The sequence below is a fragment of the Xenopus laevis genome, chromosome 1S (genome assembly GCF_017654675.1).
Source record: "Xenopus laevis strain J_2021 chromosome 1S, Xenopus_laevis_v10.1, whole genome shotgun sequence".
Lineage (NCBI taxonomy): Eukaryota > Metazoa > Chordata > Amphibia > Anura > Pipidae > Xenopus > Xenopus laevis.
Genome location: NC_054372.1, coordinates 33,350,056 through 33,369,900, shown reverse-complemented (window position 1 = coordinate 33,369,900; position 19,845 = coordinate 33,350,056). Strand labels below are relative to the sequence as shown.

Sequence of the window (19,845 nt, the reverse complement as noted above, 5' to 3'; positions counted from 1 at the left end):
GGAAAAATAATAAAACCACTTTTCTCAAATAATTTGTAAACATCTACTAAATGTAATTTTTTTATGTTATTGATGGCTCCACTTTATTAAGGTTATATTGTATTGAACTGGGTGCTTTTTCACAGCTTAAAGCCCTGCAGCTCATGCATTCTTCAAGTCTGCAGCCTGTAATTTTCATTTGTTGTTATGTCGGTTTTTTTTAAAGAGAACACAGATCACTTTTCTTTCACATAGGTTCCAGATAACTTGCTAGTTCAATAATTATTGAGATCTACAATTTCCTTATGACCACGATGTGCCAACAATGTTATATACAGTAAAAAGCAAAGACTTGCATTATACAGTGTCTGTTAAATGACACAACATATTTTGGCCACCAAAAGGCCCTGATTTCAATATACATGTCTGATATTGAATTAAAAGATTCTGAGGATAAGAATCTTATTCTATATGATTATCTGTAAGTAAATATAGAAGTATATACCCCATAGGGTTAATAGCCTTTATGGCCTTAAATCCCTTCTCGTTAGTTTCCATTCTTACTGGGCAGAAGCCCGTGTATCTTATTTCTCTAATTAGCATGCACATATTAATGGTTATTAGCATGCTATGACATCTTCCTGTCACACTTTAATATAATCTATATCATAGTGAAAAGGGGAGTTCTCCCTTTCTTTGGCCTTCCTCTGCTAACCTAGCTAGATGTACCTAGGATCAACAAGGCCCAGTCAGAACTGTTAGTCAGAAACAGGACTAGTTACTGTAAGGGCAGTAGCCAACGAGGAGATTTGTCACCCGCGATTATTTATGTGCAACTGCAGGCAAAAATCTCCTGAAAATGCCTGAAATCACCAGCCGTAAAACCTACATATCGTGAAGTCGGAGCTGCCGGCTATTTCCGTTATTTCCAATGGAGAGGCATTTTCGAGAGATTTGTCGTCTGCAGTTGTGCATTTTCAGGGTGCTCCGTGCAACTTGAATGCCTTGTGTACCGATATCTTCTTCCCATTATGGAGAGAAGACAATGTCAGGAGGGAACACATTATAGATAACTAGTAGTGTAAAGTTTACTGAATACAAACTACACATTTTTCATGATTAAAATAAATGGCACAAGCCATATTCATTGCACCCATGTATAAGGGGGTATACTGCCCCTTTAAATGAGTTACTTTTGGGATTAAAAAAATCATCTGACTTTATTTCAGATGCAGGGCCGGGCCAAGGGGTAGGTAGAGTAGGCATGTGCCTAGGGCGCAAAGCTGGGGGGGGCGCCAGGCACTTACCTCCTCTGTCGCCTACCTCCCTTCTGGTCCCCTCTGTGCCCAACTCTCTGTGGTTTCTACTTCTTTTTGTGCTACTGCGCATGCCCGCGACTGCAGGCTTGCGCCAATTCGCACGTGCGCAGGAACGCCAATTCGCGGATGCACAGGAGCGCAAAAAGAAGTAAAAACCACAGTCTTATTTGCACATGCGCACGCCACCTTTCGCATGCGCACTCGCGCTAAGCCGGCGCCGCATCCGCCGGCTTGCCTTGGGCGCCTGTGCGGTGTGGCCTGGCCCTGTTCAGATGAAAATAAGAAAATAAGAAATAAGATTTTCGCCAGGGCGCCACTAATTCACTAAAATCCGAAGTTGCGCTCAGGGAGGCGAAAGGTAGCGAAGTTGCGCTAGCGTTAATTCGTCAAGCAAAGCGAAGTTACGATAGTGATGCCTAATTTGCATATGGCGCCAAGTTAAAGTACAATGGATGTATATGCTGCAGCAAATACATTACACTACTCAAGCCTGGGAAAGCTTTATAAAATAAAATAGAGTTGTTATTTTGCCCTATACATGTGCCCACTGTATAGTTTAGGTGCCATGTGTTAGGAAATGTAGGGGGGAAGGAGGGTACCCCCAAAAACATTTACAACCTTTTCAGCCTATCATCCTTAAAAAAGTAAAAGACACCAACGTTTTTTGGGACTTAGAAAAAATGTAAACTTTTTTTGAAGCAAGCCCTATCTACTCTATTGCACTTCATCTGGTCTGAGGTGGCGAAGGCAAGTCTGGCGCAAGAGGTAACGTTCAGTAAAATCCGCAAGTTAGTGTATTAGCGTACGTCCCTTCGCCATTGCGCAACTTTGCCTGGCGTAAGGGTGCGAAGTAGCGCTAGAGTAGGTCCACTTCGTTAGCGAATTAATGCCAGCACCCGTTAGTAAATCATGAAGTAACAAAATGACGTCACACTGTCGAATTTGCGCTAGCGTTAGCCGTTTCGCGCTTTAGTGAATTTGCCCCTATGTGTGCATCTATATTGCCTATTGGGTGTGCAACTTTGAGAGTCTTTAGCCCTAACCTCCTTTGGTAGGGAATCTTCTTTGCTTTTTACCTGATTCCAGACTAATCGAATGGCTAGTTCTAGCACTGACCATAAGAAGGTTTAAAGGAGAAGGAAAGCTACTGAAGCAGTATATTGCTAATAGATTAACCACAATAGTGCAAGCTATAACACTATATTTATTCTGCAGAATGCTTTACCATACCTGAGTAACACTTCTAGGAACACTCTCTGTTTGTTTAGGATAGCAGCTGCCATATTAGCTTGGTGTGAGATCACTTCCTGCCTGAGTCTCTCCTTGCTCACTCATAGCTCTTGTCTCAGATTACTGCATGGAGGGGTGGAAAGGGGTGGAGAGAGGAGCAAACTGAGCATGCTCAAGCCCTAGCCCTGGAGGTTTATGCTGAAAACAGGAAGTCTGATACAGAAGCCCATGTACTCAATAAGAGGAAAGAAATGCTGTGTTTCTTTTGACATAGGACTCATAGCAGAATTACTTTGAGGGTTTATTGGTGTATTTATATAGACCTTTCTGATAAAGCGTACTTAATGTCAGCCTTTCCTTTTTTTTAAACACCCTACACAACACATTGTAAATCATACTTACTGTTATAAGCCCAGCTACCTTCCCCTGCTTGTTGCCCCAAGCATCAGGAATTTTCCAGTTCTCTCTCTTCTATATTTCCCTGTTTCTGTTCTACTGTCCTCTTTGACAAAGCCTGGCATTCTAAACCTTTCTGTCTCGAGGTCACATTTCCTCTCTTTCTCAATGTCACATCTGACCTTCTCTAATGCTAATAACGGCTAGAAACTGTCACTCTGCTTCTCAAAGCACAACGAAACCATCGATCAACATTTATATTACAGTGAAACTGTCATCATGCCTATTTTGAGAACCTTTAGTACTTCAGGGCAGCATTCAATTATGTGCAGTGTTCTGATGCATAAGAATACTTGTTCGGATAAAATAATATGCTGTACAGTACAGTACTGTGGACTTGCTCTCATTGAAGCTCCGCTGCATAATTCCTTTCAAATTAATTTAACAGTACTCAGAATGGAGAAAGAAAAGTTTGACAAAAAAATGTTGATTTCTTTTGTGTTGTTTTTGACTCTTTTTTTTTGACAAGTCAGATGAAGTCATCAAGGCCTCATGTGAATGATAAACAATAACTACAACGTGCTTCATAATATGAGCTATCTATATTACTATGGCATAATAGTAACAAACAGATATAGGACCTAATATATGAACCAGTTGCATACAAAGAATTAAAGCTTCAAGATTTTTTACAAGAATAAAAATATTTGCACCTCACTACAGCAAGCTAAAAGGCACAACTTGTTACTGCCATATAAGACAAGCCAACAGTGGGTTGGACATATGTATCCCCTTGGATGCCCCATTTCTCCAGTTCATTCATAAGTGCATCTGTAATTTTCTATGTAATACCTAGTCAAGGTAGGTACAAAGATTACTTGTACTCTAGAGGGTTGTACCTTAAGCTTGATGCACTAACAAACCACAAGTGGACCCTTTAAACAAGTGCAAAATGGCACTTTAATACCTGTAGTCCTATGCCTATAAGTTTATAAATGAGCACTTCTCTAAAATGCATTTCCTGCTGCCTTCAACAGATCTTATTTTTTGCCATTTCCCTGCAAAAACTGTGCCTTCTAAGGGCTCTTACAGTTTTCCCCTGCGTTCCGATTTCATGCGTTCAGTCGCAGGGGAGCGCAGCAGTAGGCGCACTGAATTCTTTTCAATGGGACTGTACTCACACAGACGCATGTAAGCGCGGAACACAGGTTGGGATGCAGCATGATGCATTTTCCTGCGTTCGGTGCTTACATGCGTCTGTGTGAGTACAGTCCCATTGAAAATAATTCAGTGTGTCTACTCCTGCGCTCCCCTGCGGCTGAATGCATTAAACCGGAACGAAGGGGAGCGCAGCTAAAATGGTCGTCTGTAAGAGCCCTTAGGCCTCAGAATGGTGCTTCAACACAATAAGTCTAAATACCTAGCACTAAATAATTGTGCACGCACTCCTGCAGCCAAGGCGGTTGAGGTAAAAACTTGAAGCTTTATTCCATCATGTTAAAAGGTATGGGTCCTAGGAATATTTCTTACGATTTACATTGCCTAAACTACGGGTTCGGGGCACCCGGGCCACCCGGCCAATTTGTTGAGTGCAAGCTCTGCTGACTTTCAAAAATTTAAAAAGTCTAATTGGTTATTTATTCAAGTGTCGGACCTGGGGTTTGTACACCCAGGTCAATCTTCCTACTTGGTGAGATATTACCCAGTAATGTTGTATTCGTCACTGTATGTTTTAAGCACAACTATAGTTTGGTGCTTTTTGATAATTATTAAGTAGACATATATAGGGTTATGTAATAAAAGGCACTAAGTTTGCCCAGGTGCAGTAACCTATAGCAACCAATCAGCAGGTAATGTTTACTGGTCACCTGTTTAAAAGCAAACATCTTATTGGTTGCTATTGGTTACTGCTCCTGGGCAAAATTAGTGCCTTATATTACATATAGGGGATAGAGAGATTAGAGCCAGCCGTTTCCTCCTTTTTTATGTGTAAATACCTAGCACTAAAAGGCCTAGCAAGATCAAATGGGGCAAAATGGATCTATGTATTGACAAATTAAACACTTTTTCTCCACCCATTAACCTGTATATACCAGTAGAGAAAATCACCCTTCTCTGTGCCATTAGCCTTAGTAAATGTTCATTTTATTGCATTCTGCTTGTAATGCTAGCATGTCTGCTATTCATATTGCTAAACAATAGAAAGCTCTTATCTAGGAAATACATCAATAAAAACTATTGAGGGTGGGAAATGCAGGCTTCCTCTTTCTCACAATAATAGGCAACAAAGATTCCCCTAAAAAAATAATAATTTTTTTAACTAGATTCTTTTTAAAGGAAAGTAAGCATTTATGTATTATTCTAAATAATTGCTGCAGCTTAATTAGGCACCACAGAATATACAGCAACTGTTCTCAATAAAAGTAACTGCTTCAAGAAAACTGTAAGGCCACTTGAGTATGGTGGTAGCAGGAGTGGCTAAAGCTAGGGCAATTTCCTCCATTTAATTGTCAAGTTAATATGAGTAAAAGTCAATAGATGCATTCACTTATTGCCAAATAAGCATTAAAGGGTGGTTTCATTTTGTGCTGAGTGTGTTTACTCTCTAACCACATAAAAAATGAATGATATACAATTTAAATATAGTACAAGCATAGTATCGGCATTACTGCCACACATCTGCAGTGTAGTATTGTTGTTTTTTTTTCTGTTCAGTAATGAAAATGAAAAATAAGGGCAGTCTTGCTCCAGACATTGGACTTAACTATATACTGTATTTGTAGGTCCCTTTTCCCAGTGGTTTATGTTGAAGAATATAAGAGCTGTTATACTATTCAGAGCTAACAATCCCTCAGTTTTAACTGTTTTCTGTGCTGCGATATAACAATAATTATATAATAATCAGCCTCAGTCTTATATTGTGACATTTATATTATATTATTCAGTAAATTGTGTGTTGGTCCCTAAGTGTTGGTAAGTGACAGCAGCACAGAGCATGTGCAGTAAATCAGCAGAAAAGAAGATGGCGAGCTACTAGGGCATATTTGGAGGCATCTTCCCTGCTGTGGTTGCTTTTTGGCTGGTATAGAAGCCTAATGATTGTACAGGTGCAACATTTCTGTCCTACTGTCTTTACTTAAGTATTAGTTCTTTAAAGGAGAACTAAACCCTAAAAATGAATATGGCTTAAAATGCCATATTTTATATATTGAACTTCTTGCACCAGCCTAAAGTTTCAGCTTGTCAATAGCAGCAACGATCCAGGAGTTCAAACTTGTCACAGGGGGTCACCATCTTGGAAAGTGTCTGTGACACTCACATGCCCAGTGGGCTCTGAGCAGCTGTTGAGAAGCTGAGCTTAGTGGTCATCACAAATTATCCAGTAGAAAATTAAGTTTGTCTGTAATATAAGCTGATGCTACAGGGCTGCTTATTGAATTCTGATGCTAATTGCACTGGTTCTGTGCTGCCATTCAGTAATTATCTGTATTAATTACTAATCAGACTTATACTGTGACATTTCTATTCTATGTGTACTGTATATTGTGAGTGGGTCCCTAAGATCAGTGAGTATCAGTAATCACTTCAGTATCTTGTGTTTGCCGGTACCCAGGACTGAATTGTACCGTTTGAAAAAGTAGCTTCAGGGTGGTAAGACATGTTTTCTGATGCAAATTTTGGTGAGTTACTTACATACATACTGTACTAGAATGACAATAAAGGTTGAGAATGGTTTTGCTAGAACATGGTTGTTGCGAACCTTTTATCCTTAAAGGGGACCTGTCACCCAAAAAAATTATTCAAAATCCTATTTTATCACATTAGTCAAGTAAAATGAACTTTAATTACACTATATAAATTATTTGAATCTTGCTTCCTTCAGTCTGGGATTTCAAAATTATAGCAAGCAGGCAGGAGCCATTTTGTGGACACTGTTATTAAGACAAGTCTTGTATCATCTCAGAATCTTGTTTGTGCACCAGAATAGGGGACCCGATGTCCATCCCCATGTACTGGTTACACAATTAAATTGTAAAGAGAATGGGGGAATGTGGGATGTGGGAAGAGCAGTGACATCTAGGGAGTGCTGAATGGAAAGTGAAAGTAATGGTCTGCCCCGCCTCTATGCCACTGGCATAGAGGAGTGGCAGACAATGTTTGATTGACAGCTGAGATGTTTAAATGAGTTTACAACAGCTATGAATGCTTTAATAAAAAATAGAAATTGGATTTCATGTTTAGTTTGAAAAGGACTTTTATTATACAGATTTTTGTGTCTGTGTGACAGGTCCACTTTAAGTGGAGATTCCATTATGAAGTGCAAAATCATGGCAACCCATAATGATGCATTTGCAGTATACATTAATTAGCTAAAATGATGTAATTCTATAGGTCGATTCTCGATGTGAATTCAATACCCCAAAATGTCTAATTGCATCACCACTTTAGTGCCAGGGGGGCTTTAATGTTTATAGGCCAATGTACTGCAAATCTAGTCTCCAATGGGGTTAAAATATTTTATTCCTCACTTTGGCAGCCTGGTAGCATTTGTGAAGCCTGCCAGTGCTTTGGCTCTGTCAAGAACATTTTACTAAGGAAATTTATTTCAAGTGGACTCTCAGACTCAAAAACACCACAGGAATGTTCAGCTTTGCCCCTTCATCTTGGATGCAAGAGAGATGTGAATTTCCCATAAAGGCAAAGAAGTCTTGTTGGCACATTCAGTGAACTCGTTTACACATTCTTCAGGGACTGGTCTCTCTATATCAGCCCCAACGTATGAATCAACCAACACGTGAATTATTCCTAACTTTTCTTCTCATTGATACCTACATGGTTCAATACTGAATCACACTATTGTAAAATCTTATTGCACAGGATGAAAGTGCACCAATTATAAATGATTTATTTCCTGAGTACACTGATATTAGTGTAAAGTATGTACTGTGCATACTGTACTAAAGCAGATACCCAATTATGGTTGTTCTAAAGCTTACATTTTCCGTGCATTAGTTGAAAATGCTAAAATAGCTAATAAGGCATGGATTATATGTATATATCTTTTGGCCTGGTATAAGATATAGCTTATATAGTTTTTAGCTTATACTGCGGTGCTATGTGGTGTTATGAAGCTGAAGCCAAAGTTCATTGAGCTAGCAGTTCCCCTTACTGAAACATGACTGATAAAAAGAAAGTATGTGAAATATATTATATTTATTCATCCGGCACCTACAAATAAATAATTTGTTGCCAGTAAACATTCAATTTTATACAAGAAAGGTGTATACTCTAGTAAAATACTCTAGTATACTACAGTTCCGCAGAATAGCATTAAACCTGTTTATTTGACTTAAAACTACATAGCACATCAGTTATCTGCTACATAATCATGTGCCCTACAGCCCAGTTTCAACTTGAATGGCTGCTATATTGCTACACATTAGCTTATTTACTATATATAAACAAGGAGAACACTAGATTTTTTGATGACATCTCATTATTAGTTATCCGTAAACCTATTATCCAGAAAGCTCTGAATTACGGAAAGGCTGTCTCACATAAACTCCATTTTATCCATATAATCCAAATTTTTAAAAATGGTTTCCTTTGCTCTGTAATAATAAAACAGTACCTTGTACTTGATCCATCTGTCCCGAGCATAACAGGTCCCATAATTGCATTTAAATGCATCAAAGAACATACTGGAAATGATTTCATATTGTCTATTTGTCTGATTATAATAAAAAATCAGATGGATCTACATAATTAAATTTTTTTTATTCTAGAGAGAAATATTGCTGTGATTGTTCTTTTTTATTTGAACCTTCTCTGTTTTTTTCAAGTGCATTTATTCTTTAAAAAACTATTGTCAACCAGTTGTTTTGTATACACATTCTGCAAGCTAACAAATCAGTTGCAGCACATATCCCCCCAATGCTAATGCCTGGGAAATGCCAGAGCAGGACTTGAGGTGGCCATACATGGACAGATTTTGACTGCCGATTTGTCTCCGTTAGTTCGAGTAGGCAGCTTATCTGACCATGTATGGGGAATTCCAATAAGCCTACCAGACCAATATCTGCCTGAAAAACAGGGCGATATCAATCAAACAGGTTCAAAAATCTTGTTGGGAGAAGAGCGATCGACTCATCAATGCAGTCCTTGTCCCAATGGCCTATATCCCTGTCATTGGGATCTGCCCAATATCGCCCACTTCAAGGACATATCTGAGAGTATCAGCTTGTTTGGCAACCTCAACGGGCAGCTTGTTACAGTAAATAATATGCAAAATGAAGTGCTTAAGTTTGATGGTATTTTCAGAATCTAAATATTCCGTTACGATTAAGCATTTACAGTGGCTTTTGAAAATATGAGATTAGTTTGTTTTCAGAATGCTATTCAAGTGACTTGATTCAATAATCTGTCTAGCAATGTGCAAGACTCATTTCCAAATGCTATAAAATATTTCTGTGCCTATTTAATCCTATTTAATCTCCAACCATCTAGGATCCAGAAGCCTAAAGAAGTTAGATTAAATGAGGTTTTAGTTAAAACAAGCAATTTCAGTCTCTTTTCAAGGCTAATTTGTCCACATACCCTTCAGGTTGCATGCATTGAACAGATGTTAGGTTCATTAACAAACTGGGATTCCCTTTTATCAGTAGTAGGCACTGATATCTGTAGTAGTAGGCACAATGTTTGAACAGAAGCAATAACCTGTACTAACCAATGCTGCTAACTTTTGCAAATTAGCACATTTTGGACCTTATATTACATAACCCCCATAGTGGTAAGTGGAAAGTCATTGTAACCCAGTGGTTCCTCAACTGTGTGGCTGGTACTTCTTTGGCACTAGAGGCAGCCTGAAAAACAATTAAGGTGAGATTTAGCAAAAAATGTAATTTTCTCTTCTAGATACTTGAAACCTGACCAGAAGGCCAATTAAGGTGAGTTTTAGGGGGGAATTTCTACTTTTTTCCAGTCACGGACAAAATGTTTTGGTGCACAAATCATTTTTTAGACGGAGCATTTATTTCTCTTCCCAAATCTAAGCCCATTTTATATATATTTATTTCCTTCCATTGTTTAGAATCAGTTTAAAGGAGAACTGAAACTTAACTACAGAAGTAGGCTTGAAATGTTGTACATTATATTTTGGGCTTCTGTAGCAGTCCAAGGATACTACAGCCCTTTATCAGGGAAGATCTGTGTCTCTGAAGTTGTCCCAGTAGCTCCCCATCTTCTTTTCTGCTGATTCACCGCACATGCTCTGTGCTGCTGTCACTTACTGAGCTTAGGGACTGATGTAAAATATACAGTACACATGAAATATAAATGTCACTATATAAGGCTGTTTAGTAGTGATGGGCAAATCTGACCTGCTTCGGTTCTCAAAAAATTTGAGAAATGCAGACAAATTAGCCAAATGCATTGACGTCTATGGGTGACAAATGTTTTTTGAAGCGCAACCAATTTTTTTTTTACTAATTAATACAGATAATTACTACATAGTAATAGCACAGATATCAGTGCAATTAGCATCAGAATTTAAAATCAGTATTTTAGGACTGTATTACAGGCCAACTTTATTTTCTGTTTGATAATTTGCGACAAACCCTAATCTTAGCTCTAGAGCCCACTGAGCATTTGAGTGTCGCAGACACTTTCCAAGATGGTGACCCCCTGTGACAAGTTTGAAGTCCTGGATCATTGTTGCTATTGAGAAGCTGAAACTTTAGGTTGGTGCAATAGGTTCAGTATATAAAATATGGCATTTTTAGCCATATTCAGTTTTAGGGTTTAGTCCTCATTTAAATCAGCCCTAACTCTGTTTAGAGTTTTGCTTATTCTGAAGCTACAGCAAGTGCTGGCTGAACTCCTAATACTTTGTCCTTACTTAGATATAAATATGAACACATGCAAGCATGGAATGTGCTCAGTAAACTCACTCAGATTTCTAGTTGAACCACATCTTAATAATATAATAGTTGTAACTCCGGCATGTAGGTTTGTGAGTTAGATGTAATCCCTATAAGCAGATACATTATATATATATATTGGATTAAAGCAGAGTTCCCTTTGATGCTCTATATCATTTTTCAGTGGTGTATTGAAGCAGACCTTATTAGTGTATGCTTTATTTGGCAAAATATTTTGGATGCTCATTTTACATTAACATTGGGCATTTTTTTGATTTGATTATTTTAAAATAACAAAGTAGCCTATAATTTCCTGAAAAATTGTTATGGAAGGTTTGTAATTATAACATACACCTCCTTGTAACCAGAATGTATTTGCCTAGCAAGATGCAAGGACAGCCATTGGAAATGGGTTTTAAAGTGGATAGAGGAAGCCTTTCTTTATTTTAGGACTGTTAAACTGAAGTAGGGGCCTTGTATGACATCATCATTCTTTTTTATCTGGGCCTTGGTTTAAGGTATAATTAGCTGATTGAAACAACCGAACATATTTTACAGTAATGAAATGGATATTTTGCTGGGAGTGGTGCTAATAAGCCATTCATTACCAGGACTGAAAAAAGAGCTACTGTATGTGCCTTTTAATTCCTGAAGAAAAAAAGATTATGTATAGTTATAACTGTGAAATAGGTGGTTAAGGAGGTAACTGACCTACTGCTATGAGTCCACTCTTGCCCACAAAGCTAAATTAGGTGTTGGCCAACTAGGGTTTAAAGGGAGAGACTTTTTATTTATTTGCATAAAATGAAAGAATACATCATTCTAAACAACTTTACAGTTTTCCTTTATAAAGCATTTACTGCGATTTTCAGTAAAATTGCTGTTTTTAAAAAGCATTTTTACATTCTTTGGGTAGATACCTTTTCAAGACTAACTATCTAGAACTAATAATAGAAGCACTAACTCATTCAAATAAGAAACTTTCTAAACATAACCAATTAAAAATGTTATACCTTTTGTGAAATAATCAAGTTAAACGTCACTAAACCCTTTCTCTCAACAATTCTCTACATGCAGGCTTTGTGTTGGAGTCACTTTTTTTGGTGGACCATTAGCTCAAATACAGTAGATGTCTATTAAAAGAACCGACTCTGACACAAAACCTTCAGGGATAAACAGCTGATTAGTGGGGCAGTTATAATTAATTTGATTATTTTTGAAACGGTACAGAATTAATAATATGAAAGCATTCTTATTTTCATGAGATAACGTATTTTTTGTTTTCATGATAGTTCACCACCAATATCAGGGAACCAATAGTCACCTTCTTGATAACTCTGATTGTAGGTAATATGAAAGAAGAATAAATGGGAAAAATACTCCACTCTGCCACAAATAGAAATGGACAGGTACCCCCTCCCCCGTTACATGGATAAACCCCATCCTTTTCCAACTCTAATCGTATTTTTAACTCGTAAGCGGAACTTGAGCTGCTCATTCTATCCAACCATTAAACGAGACTAAGGAGCAGATTTACTAAAGGGCAAATTTTCACCAGTGAACGCTCTGCCACACTTCGCGCCACTTCTCCAGGCGTTACCACTACGCTAATTCACTAAAATGCAAAGTTGCGTCTCTGTAGCCAAATGCTGACGATTTTTCACTAGCGTTAATTAGTCGGCGCAATCATTTCATATCGATCTTTTGCTAGCGTTCATTTCTGCCTAGCAGAACTTTGTAAGTACTCTTATGTTTAGGTCAATTTAAATAAGGCTGGTACATAAAAGTCATATGGACGTCTTTATTAGAGATGTTAGTGCAAATGCTTGAAGTGGCCACTTTTTATTACAAATGTCCAAGGAAGCAAAATAAAGACAGAAGATATGCTCTAATGCCCTAGACATGAGCCCACCCTAAAACAAATGTGGCATGCCCCTCAAATGGTAAAAAAATAATTGTTAAAAAAAAACTTTAATAGTTAGGACTTTTCAAGGCAATCCCGCTTTAAAAAAATGATGTCACTGACATAAGATTGAGGAGGATGAAGCTTCATCTGATCAGTTCACCTAAGGCGGCGATTGAATTTCTGGCGAAAGAGGTAACGTTCAGTAAAATTTGCCTGAAACCGCCCAAGCAATGGTCTCATTCTCTTGCGAATTGCCGTCTACGCCTGTTACTAAATTGGTGATGTCAATGCGGATGAGATTTCTGGTGACTTTTCGCTGGCGAAGGACACTTCGCCCCTTCAGTAAATCTGCACCTATATGTCCAGTCGCCTTTGACTTAATTCTACTAGATACTAGTGATGTGAGGGTCGGGTAAAATCCGAACCCTAACCTGCCCTCTCTCAGCCCACCTAGGCTCGACTTCCGGGTTCCTTTTATAGACCCGCTGTCGCCGATGATATCACAAAAGGGGTGGGGCGAGCAGTGGCGCATCCATAAAAAAGGAAGCCGGAATATAAAACTAGAATTAGAAGTCTCTGTTACTTCATTTGTCACCCCCATAAAAGGGAGTACCTACATTAGAAATCAGTTCAGTCTGAGACAAGAATTTAAAGTGTTTTTAAATTTAAAAAAAAAATACAAACATGGAAAATGAGCCCCTCTTGCTCAATATATTCTCACTCTCTGGAAATATTTTGATGTTCTATTGATAAATCCATTGGGATCTAAAGTAACTTAAAATAGGTAATTTTAGAAAAAACGGATTTAGGGAAATTTGGTGGAGGAGAGTGGCCCTTTACATAGAGGGAGTTTAAAAGGTATACAGTATTGCTCACACTGATGTGTTTTTGAGGCAGTGTAGGGACATTTCAAAGCAGCAACAACACTTCCATCATCACTATTTATATTGTAAATACAGGTATGGGATCCATTATCTGAAAACCCATTAGCCAGAAAGCTCCAAATTATGTAAAGGCCATCTCCAAATAATCCAATATTTTAAAAATGATTTCCTTTTTCTCTGTAATAATAAAACAGTACCTTGTACTTGATCCCAACTAAGATATATTTAATTGCTTTTGGAAGCAAAACCAGCCTATTTATCTATTGTTACATGATTTTCTTGTAGATTAAGGCCATGAAGATCCAAATTAAGGAAAGATCAATTATCTGTAAAACCCCAGGTCCCGAGCATTCTGGATAACAGGTCCAATACCTGTAAGTGAAATCACATAAGGATGTTTCATTTATCTTACAATGAAGCTGAGATGCATAATTCAAAATTGTGTAACTGATGCACTCCCAAGAAAACCAGAACTTTGATTTAATATACACTGTTCTATGCTGGACAAAACAGTAACTATTTAATGGATGAGACTGTGCATCAGTAGGTCAGTCTTGGGAAACACCCAGTGATTAAATTGACTTACAAAGCCAGAGGCTGTTCACAGAAGTTTGAGAAACCATGGAATTGTTCGGTAATTCGGTGAAGCCTCTGGATCCCCTTGTTATGTGACAGCATATTTTGTTGGTATTGCAGTTGGTGTGATATAATAGTTAGATATATTGGATTTAATAGTTATACATAGGGTTTATTATTGGTGGGACACAGTGCAAAATGCACAAAGGGTTGCGAAGAGCCATTTTTTTTGCATTTTTCACACTAAAATGCGGGTTGTGCCCTTAGACACAGATCTTTGTGCTCTAGAATAGGGTACAGAGAGTGCAGGCTAGGGTGCGACACAAAGGTTTTTCCTTTTGGACAGCACCTAGATTGCTTGGCAATCAGTTGCATGTTACCAACAGATGCAAGGTGCTAGGTGCTATGAATCTAAAAATGCTACACCTTGCATGAGGTTTTTTTATGTGTTGTTAGATGCAGAACAGCAGAAAAACATTGCTCAATGGATACTGCAGGATTGCACCCCTTAAAGCTTGTGTGGTTATGCCTGTGGGTTGCAAATGAGGCTGAATATTTGCATGGCTTAGGGCTTTTTGTGTTCAGTTGAGAACAGCATGCTATGTTTAACAAAGTCTTGTCCTGAGTGTATGTTAAATGTCAGCTGTTGAATGTATTTGTTGTGTAAATGAAATAAAATTGTAAAAAGAAAAATGTTTAACCTGCAGTCTTCCAGGTTCCAGCTGTTGTACTACAACTACAACTACATGCATTCCTCAAGAGCGGATAGGATATTGTTGGATTATTTTATAAAATAAACACAGGTGCACAAGCCTTGGGTCAGCACCGTCCAGTTCAATGGGAGCTGTCAGCTGGTACGAGGGTAATAAGATGATTTAGAGCTTATTAAATAAACCCCTTAGCAGGTTATGCAAATATATATTTCAGTGCAACCTCTTTTATCCCAGAGAAGATTGCACCATGAGACAGGTTCCTCTTGATGTTTTCACTGCTGCTGAAACCAATTATTTGGAGCAATATTAAATTGCAGCTGAAGTGCTTACTGCTTGGAAAATAACTGCATCCCATTGCAGAAATGTGCTCTGCAGATGTTATGCCAAGGAAGGTGTTAATATTGGATAATCTTGTCACAATAGCAACTGTTGTAATGGCTAGTCATGTACTTTGCCCCCAGAGATTTACTATGCATATTTGGAATTAAAGTATAGCATATATTTGTAGCAATATAATCTACAGTTCTTTAGAAATATGGATAAGGCCTAGTAGGGTAAGCCTCTAAATGACAGTGCACTATAGTTACAATGTAAGGATCAAACAGAAAATTCAGGGTGGGGCTTTTTGTGTCTTTTCATGCAATCTTAAAAAAAAATCTTGATTTCCTTTCCATCAGCTTCATCACAATAGAAAGCTCAGCTTTTTAACACACCCAGATGTACACCCCCTGTTAGCTCTTAATCCACATGCTTTATACAGAATTCTTCTGCTCACTGCCTTCAAATGTATAACCATTCTTTTTCATTCTGATCTGGCACATCATACTGCAACTATTATATGTTTCCTCACAGAACTCAGTGAAAAAGTATGGTGTTCATTTTAATGGAGAGAGGCTGTAACAGTTGGGAATATATAAAGAGCTGCCATAAGATGGGGGAAGGGTACTTTTCAATAAATCAATAGAATCTCAATGCAAATTAGAAATAAAGAGGTTAAAAAGCCCCTGGTCATTAAAAAGCCAAATAACAGACAACAGGGAGGCAACAAAATATCCAAGGGAGCTATTAGAGTAGAGCAGAGGGGCTCCAGCATGACAAGGGTTTCTTGTGAAAATAAATTGGTAAAAGGACTTGCTGTGTCTAACAAATGTTATATCCATCCTGGTTCTACCTGCACCCTATGCAGCTGAAAGATGAAGGATGGAGTCCAGCAACATCTAAATAATAGTAAGTATGATAGATCGGGGTCCTAACTTTACTTCAATGTGGCCCCCACATTTTAACTCCATGTTTAATATAATAGATTAGCACTGGAATAACTTATTGTGTGTACTTTAGTCATTATGCTGAACTATTCTGTTGCATACACCACATGAGCACCTACAAATAATAAAAAAAAAATAAAAAATGGTAATTTGGCACAATATACAGTATCAGCAACCCAAAGGCACTCTACTCCCTATTGTGTCAGTCACTGATCCGTTATTGCTCTCTAATGCACAAGGATTGGGGCACCAAGGTGCAAGTGATGATGTGAGAGAGGCACCTTGCTTCTTACAAAGTAGAGGGTTCAATTATGGCTGCATAAACTTAAGTTTTCTACTTTTCCTAAATGCAGCCAACAAATGGCCTTGTGTACACTGAATTCATCTTTGTTCACTAAATACATGCTGTGCAAAGCGTGGGTGCAAAGGCTTTCATGGTTGACAGACATGCACAAATTTGGTGGTGGGGAAATGGGTATTCATTATTAAGTTTCTGTGCAAGTGTTATTGCTGCAACACATTGATAAAAGTCCCCCATGTGAGATGAAAATGTGTTTTTATAAAATGCATGCACCATGTGAACTCTTCCACTCTGTAGAAAGCATTGTGTGTTTGCAAGAATCAATATAGTGACATGGAATTGCATCAACTATTTACTGAATGCCTGCATCCATAATGTCCCTCTGAGGTCGCACATTAAAAAGAATACATTATTGCTGTATGGTTCCCTGAATTAGCATGTTATTGGACTGAGCACAGCTCAAGGAATATTGTTTTGCTGCTCACTGCCTGTTATGTGCACTGTGTTTTGAAGGAGGGAAACAAGACTGGAATCACGATGTAATGCTGTCAGGCTCCGTGTGCTTCACTCTCAGCTTGCTGCCTATTGTGTTCCCTGACTGCATGCTATGGAACACAGTGGGTGTGCTGAATGCTGGGGTGTATGTTGTGTATTGTTAACCCTTGTGCCTCCCTAACAGGCACAACGAACACTGGCTTCAGTGCTGCATGGTGGCCAGAAGATTTGCTGAACAAGTTTCACCTAAAGGGTCATTTGACACTATGAACAAGTGAATAATAACTCTGGACTAGTGACCCATGCAAGGCAAAGTATTATGTATCTTTTAAATGCTAAAATTTTTCATTTTATTTCTAAACCAAAATGTATCAATTACACATAAAAGAAGACAATGTTTGCCCTTGCTTTCAAATATTCACAGATTAGATGTCATTTAGAATACAAAAATCATATTTCAGGTCCAGATTATTTTCTGTTACTTTGATGCCAGTCCCGAGGCACATTTTTATTATTTTACACATAACACTTATGCAGTGAGTGGATGCATTATTCTGTTCATGCCGACACAAGCGTACCGTAAGTGAAAGCGTAAAAGAGAGCGCAAGAAATGATACACTGAGTTTGCACCCTTAATGCTGGGGGGTGACTGCATTGCATCATTAAACAATCCACATTTTCTATTGTACATTTGGGGACTGATATTTAAACGGAAGACAATTTGTTTTTATAAGAAGATTTAGACTATTTTGGCTTGTAAGCAGTAATGAGCAAGGCCCTTTTTATTTGTATTAGTCTGCAATTGTATAAAACCTGTGCATTTCATTTATACACTTGTCTAGTGTACAGAGCTGCAGAATATGTTGGTGCTTTATAAATATTTATTAATAATAATAATAATAATAATAATGACAAATGTCTTACCTCCAGTATGAGCTGTGCAGTAGTAGTATAGGATGCCTTAGTCCAAAGGCAGCAGTGATTCTGCTCGGTTAGGGTCTTGTAAACCTGAGATGGGGGGATGCGGCATGCAGCACACAGCCCAGCAGCAATACACCTTGTTACTACACTGCTGCTGCTACTGTCGGCTTGTTTAAAAAAGCCCAGCTCTCTAAAGGGCTACACCCTTCTTTTGGGTCACTGAGCTTTCTCTGGAAACACAACTAGTATTGAGCCATGCAGATAACGATGCAGGGGGAAACCTTGCCTTTGCAAGACAAAAAAACCTACTCCACTGCCTGATAAAGGACATGCAGCATTATCAGCCTGCATTCCATCTTCTGAGATCAGCTCATAGGAACAGCAATCAGCAGCTCGTCAAAATGGGAGCTTGAAGGCATTCTCAGCTTTAGTAATTATCAGCGAGAGCTGCTGCCTCCTACGCTACCTTTCAATAGATTTTTTTGTTTGTTTGTTTAATCAGGAATATAGAACGGCACAATACAGCACACTGCTCTCCATGAGCAAAATGGCTGGTCCTTTCAGCAGGGCTGCAGATATCTCATTGGGTTGCTCTGGCTTTTGGTAGCTATAGCAACAGCCAACAGACAGGCTTACACAGCAAGCATGGCTGACCATGTGCAGGTCAGCAGCCCTGAATGCTAATTTACTTCAATTACTCTGTGTTTTACCAGCGTTTCTTGACTTTTTAATTACTGTATTTACACATCCATTCCAAATATGGCTTTGTTCCTTTGTTATTTGCAATCTGATTAACACTTTCCTTCCATAGGGAGCCAGTGTTTAATCCTAAGAGTTGCATAAAGTGTCTGAGGAAGAAATTGATATGCTTTCATTAAATGGGTACTGATCTGTCACAGTCAGGACAAGGCTGAACTGGTTCATCAGTGACATCAGCCAGTTCCAGTCTTTGCGCATGCACTTCTCAATGTATAGATTTGTTATTAATCTCTTTCACTGGGACACGAGTAAACAAACCGTTCTATCTAGTAGACCAGCGGTATAATGTATACACTGCTTAAAAATGGAAAAAAGCAGCACCTCCCACATTCTTAGAATGTATTTGCTTGGTAGAAGACACAAGAAAACTGGGAGAAATCACAAATTTAATTCACAATAATAATACAACTGTATTGGGACACATGGACACCATGGTGAAAGACAGTTAAAGTAATATCATTCTAGAGCTAAAAAAGTAATAACTTGTTGGTGACACTCTTTAAAGAATACCTTGTGTAAAATTAGTGATAACCTATAAATGTGTGTGTGTAACCCCTCTCTTCTGTACCTGACTCTGCTTAAGTTGAATATAAAGAAAGTTTACATTAAAAAAAGATTAAACTGCCTTTAACTGGATTTTTCCCATGTATAGTATTTACAATGGCTGCTGTATATCTGAATATAATACACAACGCCATGAATATCTTGTAAATTATATCCGGTGAGTTCTGATGTCATCAGTTATAAACAGTGAGTTCTGATGTCATGTCTGTCACATCACTCACTGAAAAGGCCTTCTGCCTCGTGTTTTTATATGGTCATGAAACTCCTCTGTAACTTATAATATCCTTATATTTTACAAGAGGGGGTACTTTATTCACTATATAATTGATAGAAATCAGTGAGTCAAACAGGAAGTCAAGTGACCAGACATGGTGGCTGCTATCCCTGCACTGCCCTACCTTATATGATCAGGTACAGAGAATTATGGCAGTATTCAGGAGTTTGGGGGATGCAGATCGGGTCACTGCAAGGCAATGGATATTTTACTTTTCTTTTCCCTTATTTTACATTTTTTAACCTATTCTTTCACTGATCGATATTAATTAAGCCATTTTGTACTTACATTTTAAAATGTAAAAACGAAAACTGCCTATACAGTATATTGCCAGATACCCTTGT

At 38.2% G+C, this 19,845-nt stretch overlaps 1 protein-coding gene across 6 annotated transcripts in view; it reads right to left on the bottom strand.

The window, feature by feature from the left end:
* Positions 1 to 18,455, bottom strand: part of LOC108706615 (sorbin and SH3 domain-containing protein 2) — a 163,783-nt gene extending 145,328 nt beyond the window's left edge. For 3 of the 6 annotated variants that reach the window (XM_041579506.1, XM_041579503.1, XM_041579507.1), the window contains exon 1: positions 17,908 to 18,454. The gene's annotated coding sequence lies outside the window, so the exon portion shown is untranslated. Of the gene's footprint in view, positions 1 to 17,907 lie in introns of all 6 variants that reach the window. The other 3 variants (XM_041579504.1, XM_041579505.1, XM_041579508.1) reach the window with 2 other exon arrangements.
* Positions 18,456 to 19,845: the final 1,390 nt, after the last annotated feature.